At 45.5% G+C, this 17,903-nt stretch overlaps 1 protein-coding gene across 4 annotated transcripts in view; it reads right to left on the bottom strand.

Annotated features, from left to right (window-relative positions):
- Nucleotides 1-688, bottom strand: part of tmtc4 (transmembrane O-mannosyltransferase targeting cadherins 4) — a 37,839-nt gene extending 37,151 nt beyond the window's left edge. For 3 of the 4 annotated variants that reach the window (XM_071341964.1, XM_071341963.1, XM_071341965.1), the window contains exon 1: nt 216-688. The gene's annotated coding sequence lies outside the window, so the exon portion shown is untranslated. The remainder of the gene's footprint in view (nt 1-215) is intronic. The other variant, XM_071341966.1, reaches the window with a different exon arrangement.
- Between the last annotated feature and the right edge of the window lie 17,215 nt (nt 689-17,903).

The raw sequence follows: 17,903 nt of genomic DNA, 5'->3' as shown, positions 1-17,903 counted from the left end.
AGGAAATGGGCATGGAATGGTGTGATAAGACTTTAGTGTTGGTGGCAGAATAACAATAGCCTACTCCTTACAGTATTTTTTGGGGCTTTACCTTGTAGAAAATATTGGCTAACTATTGTTATTTGTACAATATTACGATTATATAAATATCGTCACATATCAGTCTGTTCGCAAGCTACGGGAATTGTAGGGACACGCACGTAGAGCATGCATACCTCATTATATTGGAAGGCGTTTTTGAGGACGCGCACGTAAGCATAAGTTCCATTGCAGCGGCTTGATAGTTAGCTACAGCTGGCTGGCTAATCTTACTAAAGTAATTTCGTTACAAGCATCATCAGAGCAACTGCTAATGAAGCCAATTCATATAGCCTTTTCATATAACCTTTAGGCTAACTAAAATGATTGCAAAGGTTGCCAAGTGAAATTTTTGGCAAGTAAATACTGCTCGCTAACTATTAGCCAGCTAACGTTAGCCGATGCTGTTAGCCGGCTAGCGGCAACAAATGTAACTCATACGTCTGCATATGCACCGAAAGAAAACACTCAAATGCGACGAGAAATGTAGGTTGACCACTAACAATTTGTCAACATTGTCTGTCTGTCTCTCTAGTAAATAAACAACTCGCGACTGTATGCAGGTACTTCCTCGTTGGCTGGCGCGTGGAATTAGTTTGGATGATGACGTAGGAAAGTGGATGTCACGTGACAACACAAGGCCACGGAATGTAGAAGTGGAGATATCTAGTTCTATTTAGATGCAGCTAACAGCTTAGATACATATATGAATAGATGTTTTACCAATAATGTATGTTTTGCAATATCTTTCTTTTGAGGTTTTTGAACAATTGATGGTTCTTACATAGTCTATTAGCACCTGCAATTAATCTTTAAAAAAAAACTAAATTAGCCTATACAATGTCTAGTGGCATTTGGTCTCTGAATATAGGTCTTTGATTTTGGAATATGGATGTAAATAAGAATGCAGAATATTTTACATTCTGAACTTTATGACATAACAGTCAGTTACCCTTTTTCAGAAACTCATGTTCATGTTCAATGTTATGTGACCAATAAAGTTTGATTTTATTTGAAAGACAGCTGGCCCCATGCAATGGAAGAATGACAGTAGACATACAAGTACCAGATATCAACCAACAAGATTGATAGATGTGTCAGTATTTATTTCATTGTGCTGACTAATGCTTTGCAAGGAGAAATATACTTTAAGTGAGCAAATACCAATAAGAGGGTCATGCCCTGGCCTTAAATTTAGGTGAATATTCATAAGTCAGTAAAACAAATATATAATGTTGTAATGTAGTGCATTACCATTCATATTTAACAATGGTGATGGTATTGCATATTATATATGTGTAAGCATGAGAAAGACACTTCTTTTGATAACATAAAAGACTGTTACTGATAAACTGCATATATATGAACAGAGGAGAAACTTCCCCCCCATTCCTGACATTGTAGTTTTGAGATATCAGTGTAGGAAAGGTCTGATTAATAGACGTATGTACATGCTATGAAGTAAACACAAACTGCCCAGCACTCTGACCCTCACTTTGCAACACAAATGCCATTCAGAGTCCTTCCTCTGTCCACACACACACACACAACAACACCTTTTCCTCCTCAGGAGACTGAAAATATTTGGCATCGGTCCCCAGATCCTCAAAAAGTTCTACAGCAGCACCATCGAGGGCATCCTGACCAGTTGCGTCACCGCCTGGTATGTCAACTGCTCGGCATCTAACCGTAAGGCGCTATAGAGGGTAGTGTGTACGGCCCAGTGCATCACTGGGGCCAAGCTTCCTGACATTCAGGACCTATATACTAGGCGATGTCAGAGGAAGGCCCAAAAAATTGTCAAGGACTCCAGTCACCCAAGTCATAGACTGTTCTCTCTGCTACCGCACGACAAGCGGTACCGGAGCGCCAAGTCTAGGACCAAAAGACTGCTGAACAGCTTCTACCCCTAAGACTGCTGAACAGCTTCTACCCATAAGACAACTACACTGCTGCTAGTTGCTTTTTATTATCTATGCATAATCACTTTACAAATTAACTCGACTAACCTGTACACCCGCACATTGACTCGGTACCGGTGTCTCCTGTATATAACCTTGTTATTGTTATGTCATTTTCTTGTTACTTTTTCATTTGATTAGATTTTTTAAAACTTTTGTTTATTTAGTCAATATTTTCTTAACTCAATTTCTTGAACTGCATTGCTGGTTAAGGGCTTGTAAGCGTTTCACGGTAAGGTCTACACCTGTTCGGCGCATGTGACAAATACATTTTGATTTGATTAGACATACTGCAATCAACAGGAAGTTCAAATAAGTGACATTGTGATTGGAAGGTAGCAGCCCCCCTCATCAATCACTGATGTCCAAACAAACAAACCCTGTCACTGTCTGACTATGAGACCAAACCCCACACTGACACACCCATCACTGTCTTTCTCTTCTCGTTACCTATTCATCTTGTAAAATATGTGAATGTTAGTTTTTAATGGATGTTTTTGATTGATTGTTTTGATATCCATCAAAGCTTCTCTTTCCTGAATACCCCAAAAGCTGAGAGGTATGACACAGGACGACTACCGGAACACTTTAGCGGTGTAGCTCGGTTACCATGGCCACTGCAACACCACCTGGGTGAGTCAGTGGGTGAATCATATACAGGAAGTGGAGGAAGAGAGGTGGTTTTTAATTTCCCCGAAAAAGAGCAGAAGGAGGAGGAGGCGAGAAGGTCTGTGTAGACCTTCTTTTTTGTATATGTGTAGTAAAGGTCTGATTACTAGACCTTTGTACATGCTATTGCAGACTAGACATACTATGTTGTAATCATGCCATTGGTTGTCAAACATTTTCCCCATGTAGCAACTGCTGACACATCACAAACTGCCCAGCACTCTGACTCTCACTTTGCAACACAAATGCCATTCAGGGCCTCTGCCTCTGTCCATATAGCGACTGCAACGCGACTGATGGGTGAATCATAAACAGGAAGTGAAGGAAGAGAGGTGTTTTTACATTTCTCAAAAAAGAGCAGGAGAGGAGATTAGAAGGAGTTCTGCAGGAGTGGGCTTTGGTTTCTCCTCTGTCTCCTGTAGGTCCACAAGCTAGGTAAGCACTCTCTTTACTGGCCAATCAGAACGTTCTCCATGGCTAAATATGTGGTTATTTACAGGTTTTTATGTATTGCGTTGTCATCACATTTATGTGAATGTTACGAAGACGCAGGGAGTCAGGTGCAGTCGGAGAGTTTAATAAGAACAAACAGAGTGAATAAACAAACAAGCGTAGCGTCTGAACATGAACACAGAAACAATACTGCCTGATGGGTGATAACAACGGAGTGCTAGATAAAGGGGGAGTAATCAGGGAAGTGATGAAGTCCAGGTGTGCCTAATGATGAGGGGCAGGTGTATGTAATGATGGGTTGCCAGGACCAGTGGTTCGTAGACTGGCAACTTCTTGCTCCGGAGAGGGGAGCGGGAGTAGATGTGACAGTTTGTGTCAATTCACTATTGATAAGACCTAAAAAGACAGTGAATAATTCTAATAAAACTAAACAACAACTTGTTTTAAATAGGCTAAATATAGTTACAGAGGCCCTAATTTCTCCCCGTGGGCAAATAATATTAGGCCTTAGACAACGTAGACTACCCACTGGACACAGACAGTCAATTTAATGTCTATTCCACATTGGTTCAATGTAATTTCATTGAAATTACATGGAAACAACATTGATTCAACTAGCATTTACCCAGTGGGTATGGATGGTTTTACACACATCCAAACTTTCACAGGAGCTGTAAAAAGATCCAAAATAACGAGAAAGGGGGAATATCCACTGACTGTTACTTCTACCAAATATATATAGCTATAGCCTACCATCGCTGTTAATATGGCCAGTATCGACTTCGCCACGTGAAAGGTAAACAAACAAACAGGCAAATGTAGCCTACACGTGGATTCAGCGCCATGGACAATGATTGGAATTCCCATGATTTGACAGTTAGGACCAACAGATGAAAGTGGTAGATGCATTGTTTTACAAAAAAGATAAAGAAAAAACAATAAGCAGTCTTTGAAATAACTTAATGTTCCTAAACAGGCTTACAACAGTCACTGAAACATTTCATGCAACGGGCATTGCACATAATGTTGTCCCCACTTGCTTAAAGATGTCCACCTGTCACGACTTCCCCCGAAGTCGGTCCCTCTCCTTGTTCGGGCGGTGTTCGGCGGTCAACGTCCCCGGCCTTCTAGCCATCGCCGATCCACTTTTCATTTTCCATTTGTTTTGTCTTTGTCTTACACACCTGGTTTCAATACCCCAATTACTTGTTCATTATTTAACCCTCTGTTCCCCCATGTTTGTTTGTGAGTAAATGTTTGTCTTGTATACGGTCCGTATCTGTGGGCTCGGTATATTGTGTTTTATTTGTGATTTCTGGAGTAAATTTGTTGATTACTCATATCTGCTGTCCTGCGCCTGACTCTCTACATCAGCTACACACAGTCCGATTACAGAATTACTCACCTGTCAAATGGAGTCAGCAGGAGCAGACGCCCTCCCTGTGGCGGTAGAGGAGCGCGTCCAGCAGCACGCGACCATGTTGCAACGTCTGGGCACCGCCATGGATCGCGTGCTGCAGACGATGGATTGTTGGGAGAGAGGAGGAGGTCGTCCAGCGCCTCCACCAGCCCCACTACAGCAGGCCCCACTGTCCACCCCTCCTTCACCCGGTCCCAGCAGGATTCGACTCGCGCTCCCGAGGGAGTATGATGGGACGGCTGCCGGATCGGGGTCTGTCAGTTCCATCCCCCAGTACCACCGATCCGACGCCCATGGAGCTGGGAGGTGCTGCGCTTAGGGCGACCGGAGGAGGGGCCATTCCCTGCACCATCTGTGGCCGCAGAGGGCACACTGCTGGTCGGTGCTGGGGGGGTTCCTCAGGGAGTCGAGGCAGCAGGCAGGGCACTATCGTGTCACCCCAGGTGAGTCGGCACCAGGCTCACCCAGAGCCCCCTGTTGCTCACATGTATGTGTTTATTTCATTTCCTGAGTTTTCCCCGCATGCCTAGCATAAGGCGCTCGTCGATTCAGGCGCAGCTGGGAAATGTATTGATCGTTCATTTGCCCAAAGTTTAGGGATCCCCCTTGTTCCTGTGGATATGCCCTTCCCTGTGCACGCCCGAGATAGTCGACTATTAGGGTCAGGGCTGATTAGGGAGGCCACCGCTCCACTTGACATGGTTACGCAGGAGGGTCACAAGGAGATCATCAGTCTCTTCCTTATTGATTCTCCTGTGTTTCCCATGGTGCTGGGCCTACCCTGGTTGGCCTGTCATGACACCCACTATTTCGTGGCAACAGAGGGCTCTCAATGGGTGGTCACGAGAGTGCTCGGGGAGGTGTGTAGGAGTTTCCGTCGGTGCGACTACGGTGGAAAGTCCAGACCAGGTCTCCCTCAGAATATGCCGATTTGGCTCTCGTCTTCCGTAAGAAGAAGGCGACTCAATTACCAGGGATACATTCGGCCCTCCACTTCACCTGCCTCCTCGAGTTTCTTTTTTGTGAAGAAGAAGGATGGAGGTCTGCGCCCGTGTATTGACTATCGGGGTATCAATCAGATCACAGTGAGGTACAGCTGCCCGCTGCCTCTCATCGCCAGTGCGATTGAGTCAGTGCACGGGGCGCGTTTCTTCACAAAATTGGATCTCAGGAGCGCTTACAACCTGGTGCGTATCTGGGAGGAGGACGAGTGGAAGACGGCATTTAGTACCACCTCAGGGCACTATGAGTACCTCGTCATGTCGTACGGGTTGATTAATGCTCCATCAGTCTTCCAGGCCTTTGTTGATGAGATTTTCCGGGACCTGCACGGGCAGGGTGTAGTGGTGTATATCGACGACATTCTGATGTACTCCACTACATGCGCCGAGCATGTGTCCCTGGTGCGCAGGGTGCTTGGTCGACTATTGGAGCATGACCTGTATGTCAAGGCTGAGAAATGTCTGTTCTTCCAACAGTTCGTCTCCTTCATAGGGTTCCGCATTTCCACTTTAGGGGTGGAGATGGAGAGTGACCGCATTTCAGCCGTGCGTAATTGGCCGACTCCCACCACGGTAAAGGAAGTGCAGCGGTTTCTAGGGTTTGCCAACTACTACCGGAGGTTTATCTGGGGTTTTGGTCAGGTAGCGGCTCCCATTACCTCCCTGCTGAATGGGGGACCGGTGCGATTGCAGTGGTCGGCTGAGGCGGACAGGGGTTTTGGTCACCTGAAGGCTCTGTTTACCTCGGCTCCCGTGCTGGCTCATCCGGATCCCTCTTTGGCGTTCATAGTGGAGGTGGACGCGTCCGAGGCTGGGATAGGAGCCGTGCTCTCTCAGCGCTCGGGCACGCCACCAAAGCTCCGCCCCTGTGCTTTCTTTTCGAAGAAGCTCAGCCCAGCGGAGCAAAACTATGATGTGGGGGACCGGGAGCTGTTGGCTGTTGTCAAGGCTCTGAAGGCGTGGAGACATTGGCTTGAGGGGGCTAAACACCCTTTCCTTATCTGGACTGACCACTGCAATCTTGAGTACATCCGGGCGGCGAGGAGACTGAACCCTCGCCAGGCAAGGTGGGCCATGTTCTTTACCCGTTTTGTTTTCACTCTGTCCTACAGATCAGGTTCCCAGAACGCTAAGGCAGATGCACTGTCCCGGATGTATGACACAGAGGAGCGGTCCATGGATCACACTCCCATACTTCTGGCCTCTTGCCTGGTGGCACCGGTGGTGTGGGAGCTGGATGCGGACATCGAGCGGGCGTTACGCACAGAGCCCACTCCCCCCCCAGTGTCCAGCCTGTACGTTCCGTCTGTTGTCCGCGACCATCTAATCTATTGGGCCCACACGTCACCCTCCTCTGGTCATCCTGGCATCGGTCGGACGATGCGTTGCCTTAGTGGGAAGTACCGGTGGTCCACCTTGGCCAAGGACGTGAGGGTTTATGTTTCCTCCTGCTCGGTGTGCGCCCAGTGCAAGGCTCCCAGGCACCTGCCCAGAGGGAAGTTACAACCCCTACCCGTTCCACCACGGCCGTGGTCGCACCTGTCGGTGGACTTCTTGACGGATCTTCCTCCCTCACAGGGCAACACCACGATCCTTGTCGTTGTGGATCGGTTTTCTAAGTCCTGCCATGTCCTCCCTTTGCCCGGTCTCCCTACGGCCCTACAGACTGCGGAGGCCCTGTTCCCTCACGTCTTCCGGCACTACGGGGTGCCTGAGGACATAGTCTCTGATTGGGGTCCCCAGTTCACGTCCAGGGTCTGGAGAGCGTTCATGGAACGCCTGACGGTCTCGGTCAGCGTCACCTCAGGTTTTCACCCCGAGAGTAACGGGCAGGTGGAGAGAGTAAACCAGGATGTGAGTAGGTTTCTGCGGTCATATTGCCAGGACCGGTCGGGGGAGTGGACGGCGTTCATCCCCTGGGCAGAGATGGCCCAAAACCTACTCCGCCACTCCTCCACCAACTCTCTCCCTTCCAGTGCGTACTGGGGTATCAGCCGGTGTTGGCACCTTGGTATCAGAGCCAGATCGAAGCTCCTGCGGTAGTTTAAGTGCTCGGAGGAGACCTGGGACGCCACCCATGTGCACCTGCAACGGGCCGTGAGGCGGCAGAAGGCGAGCGCCGACCGCCACCGCAGTGAGGCCCCGGTGTCCACAGACTGGGTCTGGCTCTCGACCCGAAACCTCCCCCTCCGCCTGCCCTGCCGGAAGCTGGGTCCGCGGTTTATGCGTCCATTCAAAGTCCTGAGGAGACTGAACGAGCTATGCTACAGGTTACAGCTTCCCCCAGATTACCGTATTAATCCCTCGTTCCATGTGTCTCTCCTCAGGCCGGTGGTGGCTGGTCCACTCCAGGAAGCTGAGGTGCGGGAGGTTCCTCCCCGGCGTATGCTGTTCGAGCCATCCTGGACTCGAGGTGAGGGCGAGGGGCCTTCAGTACAGTTTGACCAAAATGTATCTGTTTACACTGAGTATACAATACATATCCACACTGCAAACCTAAAAGTTCAAAGGCTAGTATTATTTAAAATAAACATATCAGAAATAGCATATTAACAAAATTGTTTTGATTCCCCTAATAGTGTGTGTCTCTGTGCGCGCACATACATGCATGTGAACGATACGCCTTCATCTTCACCCCCAGCCTCTGCAGCTAGGCCTGTCTGCATTTTTAACATTTCCTTTTCCTCTTCTTCTTGTGATACAGACACTGAACACGTTTCGTTCGCTTAGAGCTCTGGCACAATAGAACCCAGCTTCCAAAAGTCATTCCTCTCATTATCCCAACGAGAACGTCTAGTAACAGAGCTCTTACCACAAATATCTCCCTCCCTTTGATTTCAATTGTACAAAAGCAGTGGGAACAAGACACTCAAAGAAACTCAAAAAATGATTGGATATGAATGTCTTTTTGCAGAAAATTAAGCAAAAATCTCATCAAAACGTAATAAATAAGAAATACCAGCAGTGATATCATTAGGGGCCCAGTCCTGGCCATGGTTGGTGCAGTATGTAACTTGGTAATTATCAATAATGCAGATAGGCTCTCTCATTATGTAGTGACTGTAGTGGTGGCTTCAATACCCCTATGGCCAAAGACAATAATTAAATGTCATTATATTTGACTGCGGGGGCTTTTTGAACGAATTAACAAGCTGTTAGACGGACTGGTAACCATAATAGTGTGAATTTCTGGAGCCAGAGAAGGCAAGGGGGAGAGAATGCGAGAGAGATGAAAAGCGAGGGGGGGGACTCAAACTCCATCACATTAGTCTAATGAATCAGAAAACTGATGACCAAGCACTTCCCCCACTGCCAGGGGACATAAGGCCTGTGTAAACAGGTGCCATCTTCCATCACATATCCACATGGCTCTCTGAACATGTGTGTATGTGTGTGCGTGTGCGTGCGTGTATGTACTGTATGTATATGTTCTGCCTTCTGCAGCATTCAGGTCGTCTCATGTCAGCCATAAGGGATGTTGCTCATTGTAACATATAGGAGCAGCACCTCAGATGGTGAAGCCCACCAGCTGGCCAGCATGGCTGAAGAGCTCTAGACGATGTGGCCTATAACAAGGACATGATGTTAACTGTCTTTTACTCAGTAGACTTTTACCTAAGGGAATATTCCCTTACCTTTGCCTGCCGTGGTTGGATGTGTAATGCGATAGGTGTGCAGTTTGAAAATCTCCCCTATTGTCACGGATAGAAGGGTGTTCACAAACATGTGAAGGCGTATCCATTGTATGTTTTAGAGGGTTTCAGAGAGGAGAAGACCTAAAGAGAGAATGAGTGGGAGCAAGAGATAGAGACAAAAGACAGACAAAAATGATGATATAGAGAGAGAGAGACAAACACAGAGAGGGGTTGAAGGAAGGTTGAGGAGAGGCCTTTCGCTAGATGTGGGACTTTGTGCTCCATTTCACCTGTGATTGCTTAGGGTGGACTAGGACTCTCCCTAATGGTCATAGCACAGGGCCCAGGGCTAGACTGGGGGAAGGGGGAGGGAGGAAGGGGGTGGACAGCTCACATCCTCACCCCTAAACTGAGTCTTAAGGTTGGCTAGAGAGAGAGACACACGCATTCAGCAGGAAAGCATACTCTCACTAGGAGTATACTGTACAATACCTCGCAGTATCCTAACCAGCAGTTCAGAGCCAGTATCTAAAACATAGTGAATCACACCAGTTCACACTACATGTTGTCATGAGGCCATTTGAAGAATGTAGGATGTTTTAAAATCCATGAGATTAGAAGTAGCTCAAGTTTGATGTTGCTCTCAGCACATTCCCGAAACGACCCTCCCTTCTCCATTGATTTCAATTCTATGACCCCTAAATCACACAAAATGGTAATGATTGTGAAGTTTCGCATTTATTATATCCAGACTTCATTGTCAGAATAATACGGTGACAAAAAGGTAGCACCTATAAAAGGCTTATAAAAGGTAGATAATACTGTATTATCAACTACCTGTAAGTACAATGAGACACTACAACTTTTTATCCATACTGTATTTAGGCTAATATGTAGGTTTTACCTACATCCATATGTAGGTAAATTCATAATATTTTATTCTTAAAAACACATGGAATCAGGTACTAGGAAAAGAGCCTATGGCTCGTCAGGACTTAGTGTGATACTCAGCCATTTCCTCACTTTCATGCCATTTGACTCTGACCTTTCCTTTCTGTTGTCATTACACGTAACGTCAGAATGCTCCCAATCAATGTCTGTCACCTTCTGGGGGATCACAAGACATTAGGTCCCCCCTGTCCTCCTCTGCCATGGCCTGTCACACCGCATTTGGGCCACTATGCCTTCTGCGGGGTGATACAGGCACAGCCCCCCTCATTACCTTCCCCCACCCCTCACCACCGCCCAACAGGTTAGCATTTTTCATCATGAATCTTGTTCTGGAGGCAGCTCTGCAGAGTGGTCACAAGCTGGCACAGCCACAATGTCATAAAATCTGATGTTGATTTTAAACCTAACCTTAACCATACTTATAACCTTATATTGAGACCAAAAAGCAATATAGCCAGCTGGCAATATAGCAATATAGCCAGCTGGTCCTCCAGCTGAAATCACTCAGTTCTTCCAAAAGGACAAGACTCCCAATACCAATAAACGTCAGCCGGCTGTACAGTACAGTTTTCAGACCCCTTGACCTTTTCCACATTTTGTTATGTTACAGCCTTATTCTAAAATGGATTAAATAAATACAAATCCTCAGCAATCTACACACAATACCCCGTAATGACAAAGCGAAAAACAGGTAGTGATTTTTTTTCAACTAATTTATAAAAAATTAAAAACAGAAATATATTTTTTACATAAGTATTCAGACCCTTTGCTATTAGACTCGAAGTTGAGCTCAGGTGCAACTTGTTTCCATTGATCATCCTTGAGATGTTTCTACAACTTGATTGGAGTCTACCTGTGGTAAATTCAATTGATTGGACATGATTTGGAAAGGCACACACCTGTCTATATAAGGTCCCACAGTTCATAGTACATGTCAGAGGAAAAATCAAGCCATGAGGTCGAAGGAATTGTCCGTAGAGCTCTGAGACAGGATTGTGATGAGGCACAGATCTAGGGACGGTTACCAAAAGATGTCTGCAGCATTGAAGGTCCCCAAGAACACAGTGGCTTCCATCATTCTTAAATGGAATAAGTTTGGAACCAACAAGACTCTTCCTAGAGCTGGCCTGAACAACATTCTCTGGTCTGATGAAACCAAGATTGAACTCTTTGGCCTGAATGCCATGCGTCACATCTGGTGGAAACCTGGCACCATCACTACGGTGAAGCATGGTGGTGGCAGCATCATGCTTTGGGGATGTTTTTCAGCGGCAGGGACTGGGAGAATAGTCAGGATTGAAGGAAAGATGAACAGAGCAAACTACAGAGAGATCCTTATTGAAAACCTGCTCCAGAGCACTCATGACCTCAGACTGGGGCGAAGGTTCACCTTCCAACAGGACAACGACACGAAGCACACAGCCAAGACAACGCAGGAGTGGCTTCGGGACAATTCTCTGAATGTCCTTGAGTGAACCACCCAGAGCCTGGACTTGAACCTGATCCAACATCTCTGGAGAGACCTGAACATAGCTGTGCAGCGACGCTCCCCATCCAATCTGACAGAGCTTGAGAGGATCTGCAGAGAAGAATGGGAGAAACTGCCCAAATACAGGTGTGCCAAACTAGTAGTGTCATCACAAGAAACATCAAGGCTGTAATCACTGCCGAAAGTGCTTCAACAAAGTACTGAGTAAAGGGTCTATATATATATATGTTTTTTTAATACATTAGCAAACGTTTCTAAAAACCTATTTTTGCTTTGTCGTTATGGGGTATTGTGTGTAGATTGATGAAAATGTTAGTCTATTTTAGAATAAGCCTGTAACGTAACAAAATGTGGAAAAAGTCAAGGGGTCTGAATACTTTCCGTCTTTGTCTGTCTGTGTGACTGGCTGCCTCTGTCTGTCTGTCTGTGTCTTTCTGTGTGGCGTGCGGTCTGTCTGTCTATCTGACGGATGGAGGGACAGAGGGGTGGGTGGCGTGCGAGCGGATCGGCTGGGTGACTGACTGACATAGCAGACATAAAGGAAGATAAGAAATCCATACTTGCATTCTGCATTTGGCAGGTGTTGAGTAGAAATGCAGAGGCACAGTTGTGTTAGCACTTGTTTTCCTAAAACCTCTGTGCTAAAGTAATCTTAAATGCAACATAAAACCCACAAGAATAAACTTGCAGACCAGTTGATCTCAAGTTGTTACTGTTCAGGAGTCTTATGGTTACATAACGCTCAGCCCAGTCAAAACTGTTCGCTGCTCTGGCACCCCAATGGTGGAACAAACTCCCTCACGACGCCAGGTCAGCGGAGTCAATCACCACCTTCCGGAGACACCTGAAACCCCACCTCTTTAAGGAATACCTAGGATAGGAGAAAGTAATCCTTCTAACCCCCCCCCCCCCTTAAAAGAGTTAGATGCACTATTGTAAAGTGGTTGTTCCACTGGATATCATAAGGTGAATGCACCAATTTGTAAGTCGCTCTGGATAAGAGCGTCTGCTAAATGACTTAAATGTAAATGTTATGGCTTGGGGGTAAAAGCTGTTAAGAAGCCTATTGGACCTAGACTTGGCACTCCGGTACCGCTTGCCTTGCGGTTAAAGAGAGAACAGTCTATGACTTGGGTGGCTGGGGTCTTTGACAATTTTTTGGGCCTTCCTCTGACACCGCCTGGTGTAGAGGTCCTGGATGGCAGGCAGCTTAGCAGCAGTGATGTACTGGGCCGTACGTACTACCCTCTGTAGTGCCTTGCGGTCAGAGGCCGAGCAATTGCCCTTCCAGGCAGTGATGCAACCAGTCAGGATGCTCTCGATGTTGCAGCTGTAGAACCTTTGAGGATCTGAGGACCCATGCCAAATCTTTTCAGTCTTCTGAGGGGGAATAAGTTTTGTTGTGCCCTCTTCACGACTGTCTTGGTGTGTTTGGACCATTCTAATTTGTTGGTGATGTGGACACCAAGGAACTTGAAGCTCTCAACCTGCTCCACTACAGCCCCGTCGATGAGAATGGGGGTGTGCTCGGTCCTCCTTTTCCTGTAGACCACAATCATCACGTTGAGGGATAGGTTAGGTTGTTGAGGGATAGGTTGTTATTCTGGTACCACCCAGCCAGGTCTCTGACCTCCTCCCTATAGGCTGTCTCGTCATTGTCGGTGATCAGGCCTACCACTGTTGTGTCTTCTACAAACTTAATGATGGTGTTGGAGTCGTGCCTGGCCATGCAGTCAAGGGTGAACAGGGAGTACAGTAAGGGACTGAGCATGCACCCCTGTGGAGCTCCAGTGTTGAGGATCAGTGTGGCAGACGTGTTGCTACCTACACCTCACCACCTGGGGGCAGCCCGTCAGGAAGTCCAGGTTCCAGTTGCAGAGGAAGGTGTTTGGTCCCAGGGTCCTTAGCATTAGTAGTCAATGAATAGCATTCTCACATAGGTGTTCCTTTTGTCCAGGTGGGAAATGGCAGTGTTGGAGTGATATAGAGATTGCATCATCTACGGATCTGTTTGAAAGGTATGCAAATTGGAGTCGGTCTAGGGTTTCTGGGATAATGGTGTTAATGTGAGCCATTACCAGCCTTTCAAAGCACGTCATGGCTATGAACGTGAGTGCAATGGGTCTGTAGTCATTTAGGCAGGTTACCTTAGTGCTCGTGGGCACAGGGACTACGGTGGTCTGCTTGAAGCATGTTGGTATTACAGACTCAATCAGGGTCATCAGGTTCATTGAAAATGTCAGTGAAGACACCTGCCAGTTGGTCAGCACATGTCCGGAGCACACGTCCTGGTAATCCGTCTGGCCCAGCGGCCTTGTGAATGTTGACCTGTTAACAGGTCTTAAGTCGGCTTTGGAAAGCGTGATCACACAGTCGTTCGGAACAGCTGATGCTCTCATGCATGCCTCAGTGTTGCTTGCCTCGAAGCGAGCATAGAAAAGATTTAGCTCATCTGGTAGGCTCGTGTCACTGGGCAGCTCTCGGTTGTGCTTCCCTTTTGTAGTCTGTAATAGTTTGCAGGTCCTGCCACATCCGACGAGCGTCGGAGCCGGTGTAGTACGATTCAATCTTAGTCCTGTATTGGCGCTTTGCCTTTTTGATGGGTTGTCGGAGGGCATAGCAGGATTTCTAATAAGCTTCCGGGTTGGAGTCCCAAACCTTGAAAGCGGCAGCTCTACCCTTTAGCTCACTGTGAATGTTGCCTGTAATCCATGGCTTCTGGTTGGGGTATGAACGTACAGTCGCTGTGGGGACAACTGATGCACTTATTGATAAAGCCAGTGACTGATGTGGTGTACTCCTCAATGCCATCAGAAGAATCCCAGAACATAGTCCAGTCTGTGCTAGCAAAACAGTCCTATAGTTCAGCATCTGCTTCATCTGACCACTTTTTTATGGACCGAGTCACTGGTGCTTCCTGCTTTAATTTTTGCTTGTAAGCAGGAATCAGGAAGATAGAATTATGGTCAGATTTGCCAAATGGAGGGCGAAGGAGAGCTTTGTGCGTGTCTCTGTGTGTGGAGTAAAGGTGATCTAGAATTTTTTTATCCTCTGATTGCGCATTTAACATGCTGATAGAAATTAGGTCAAACGGATTTAAGTTTCCCTGCATTAAGTGAGCGGTGAGCGGTTTCCTGTTTGCTTATTTCCTTATACAGCTCATTGAATGTGGTCTAAGTGCCAGTATCCGTCTGTGGTGGTAAATAAACAGCCACAAAAAATTTTTATGAAAACTCTCTTGGCAAATAGTGTGGTCTACAGCTTATCATGAGATACTCTACTTCAGGCAAGCAAAATCTAGAGACTTCCTTAGATTTCATGCACCAGCTATTGTTTACAAATATGCACAGACCGCCCCCATGCGTCTTACTGGAGTGTGTTGTTCTGTCTAGCCGGTGCAGCATATATCCCGCTAGCTGAATGTTTTCCATGTCATCATTCGGTGAAACATAAGATATTCCTGTTTTTGATATCCCGTTGGTAGGATATTCGTGATCGTACCTTGTCTAATTTATTTTCCAATGATTGTACGTTGTCAAGTGGTATTGATGGTAAGGGCAGATTTTCCACTCACCGTTGGTGGATCCTTACGAGGCACCCAGCCCTGTGTCCTCTATACCTGCGTCTCTTTCTCTTGCCAATGACAGGGATTCCGGCCTTGTTTGGTGTCTGAAGTACATCCTGTGTGTCCTGCTTATTGAAGAAAAAATCTTTGTCTAACCCGAGGTGAGTGATCGCTGTCCTGATATCTAGAAGCTCTTTTTTGCCGTAAGATACGGTGGCAGAAACATTATGTACAAAATAAGTTACAAATAACGAGAAAAAAACACAAAGTAGCACAATTGGTTGGGCTCACATAAAACTGCTGCCATTTCTTCTGGCGCCATCTCATCTTAAAATTGTATCGCTTGCAATGAATGTAGCCTCAAATTATTATTGTAAGAATGATGTATTTATGTATAAATCAAACCCTCTACAGTCTAAGCCCTGTCTAAGCCGGGGGAGGGGGGGGGGGGCTACTAAGCTAACATATGGTATTGTTTTAAGAGGGTAATACCAAGGATATTTTTCTTACATGTATTTAACCTCTTATTTTTGGCACTAAACTGTCTCCATATACACTTCCATATTTCTTTAAAACTGGTACCGGGTACCTTCAGACGAGTCTGTGTGAAAATGTGTTATCTTTCACCATTTTACCTACCAAAGATTTACCCCAATAATGCCAGTGGCTTGTGGCTCTCAAGAATGATGTGCCTTACAGTGACCAAAGATTATCAGAGGGATTTTCAAGCTGAACTGATAGGGAATTCAATTTGACGACAGCTGAGAGTGAGAAGGGATGCGATACCATCAATCTTTTTTTCCTAAACAACAAAACTCAAGATTCTCGATTAGAGGTAACGTAAAGTCAGTTAGCTTGCTTGCCTAGCTGGACTAGCTTAGTTAGCTAGCTAACATTACACTCCTGTATTGAACTTTGAAAGCCATCAGCTAAATCATATAGCTATCTTTTTTAGTATACACTGTCGTGTCTTGACTATCATTAATGTGTTTGACTGTTATTTTATCAAATCTATTAACTACGTTAATTTATTACACAATTAACCATATAACAATTCATTAAATTGTAATCTGGTGCACCACGGGAAAAAATAATTTAACGAGTTACCGTTTTCCGAATTAACTCTTAAAGATATAAAGATCTCCTACATCAGTCACAGTCAATTCGTTAATTCTTATTTACATTCAGTCTCACTCTGAATGTCCCAAAACTCTTGGATATCTGCACGAACCCTAGCATAAATGATGAATCAGCAATTATACAAATTGGCTTAATTATTTTTTACATTTTTTTATTTAACCAGGAAGGGCTCATTGAGATGTAAAATCTATTTTTCAAGAGCGTCCTGGCCAAGATAGGCAGCACCAAGTCATTACAAAAATTAGAGACAAACAACAAGAAAAGCTACAAGTAATCTAGTAAAAACCATCGAATTCACAAGAGTATAACAAAATTCAAAAACAGCAAATTAAAAACATTGACAGGTCAGGGAATCAGTCTCAAGATCATTAATTATTTACTAACTAACTAAATAATCACACATAATTACATACACACAAACAGGATAACTTACACATTGATTACTACACAATGCAATGAAAAGTTCCTAGTGGACTAAGCCGATATGACGGCTTGGTAGACAATGGAAAGGGTTGGGGACCGATAAAGAGCTGGAAAGACAGAGTGGGAGAGACATATAGTGGGCTTATTAAACATACAGTTGAAGTCGGAAGTTTACATACACCTTAGCCAGATACATTTAATCTCAGTTTTTCACAATTCCTGACGTTTAATCCTAGTAAAAATGCCCTGTCTTAGGTCAGTTAGTGTGACCACTTTATTTTAAGAATGTGAAATGTCAGAATAATAGTAGAGTGAATGATTTATTTCAGCTTTTATTTCTTTCATCACATTCCCAGTGGGTCAGACGTTTACATACACTCAATTAGTATTTGGTAGCATTGCCTTTAAATTGTTTAACTTGGGTCAACGTTTCGGGTAGCCTTCCACACGCTTCCCACAATAAGTTGGGTGAATTTTGGCCCATTCCTCCTGACAGAGCTGATGTAACTGAGTCAGGATTGTAGGCCTCCTTGCTCACACATACTTTTTCAGTTCTGCCCACAAATGTTCTATGGATTGAGGTCATGGCTTTGTGATGGCCACTCCAATACCTTGACTTTGTTGTCCTTAAGCCATTTTCCCACAACTTTGGAAGTATGCTTGGGGTCATTGTCCATTTGGAAGACTCATTTGCGACCAAGCTTTAACTTCCTGACTGATGTCTTGAGATGTTGCTTCAATATATCCACATAATTTTCCTACCTCATGATGCCATCTATTTTGTGAAGTGCACCAGTCCCTCCTGCAGCAAAGCACCCCCACAACATGATGCTGCCACCCCCGTACTTCACGGTTGGGATGGTGTTCTTCGGCTTGCAAGCCTCCCCCTTTTTCCTCGAAACATAATGATGGTCATTTTGGCCAAACAGTTACGTTTTTGTTTCATCAGAGCAGAGGACATTTGTCTAAAAAGTACGATATTTGTCCCCATGTGCAGTTGCAAACTGTAGTCTGACTTTTTTATGGCGGTTTTGGAGCATTGGCTTATTCCTTGCTGGGCGGCCTTTCAGGTTATGTCGATATATAGGACTCGTTTCCAGCATCTTCACAAGATCCTT

This window comes from Salvelinus alpinus, chromosome 14 (genome assembly GCF_045679555.1).
Source record: "Salvelinus alpinus chromosome 14, SLU_Salpinus.1, whole genome shotgun sequence".
Classification (NCBI taxonomy): domain Eukaryota; kingdom Metazoa; phylum Chordata; class Actinopteri; order Salmoniformes; family Salmonidae; genus Salvelinus; species Salvelinus alpinus.
Note: the sequence above shows the minus strand (reverse complement) of the source record. Positions and strands in the feature narration are given on the sequence as shown.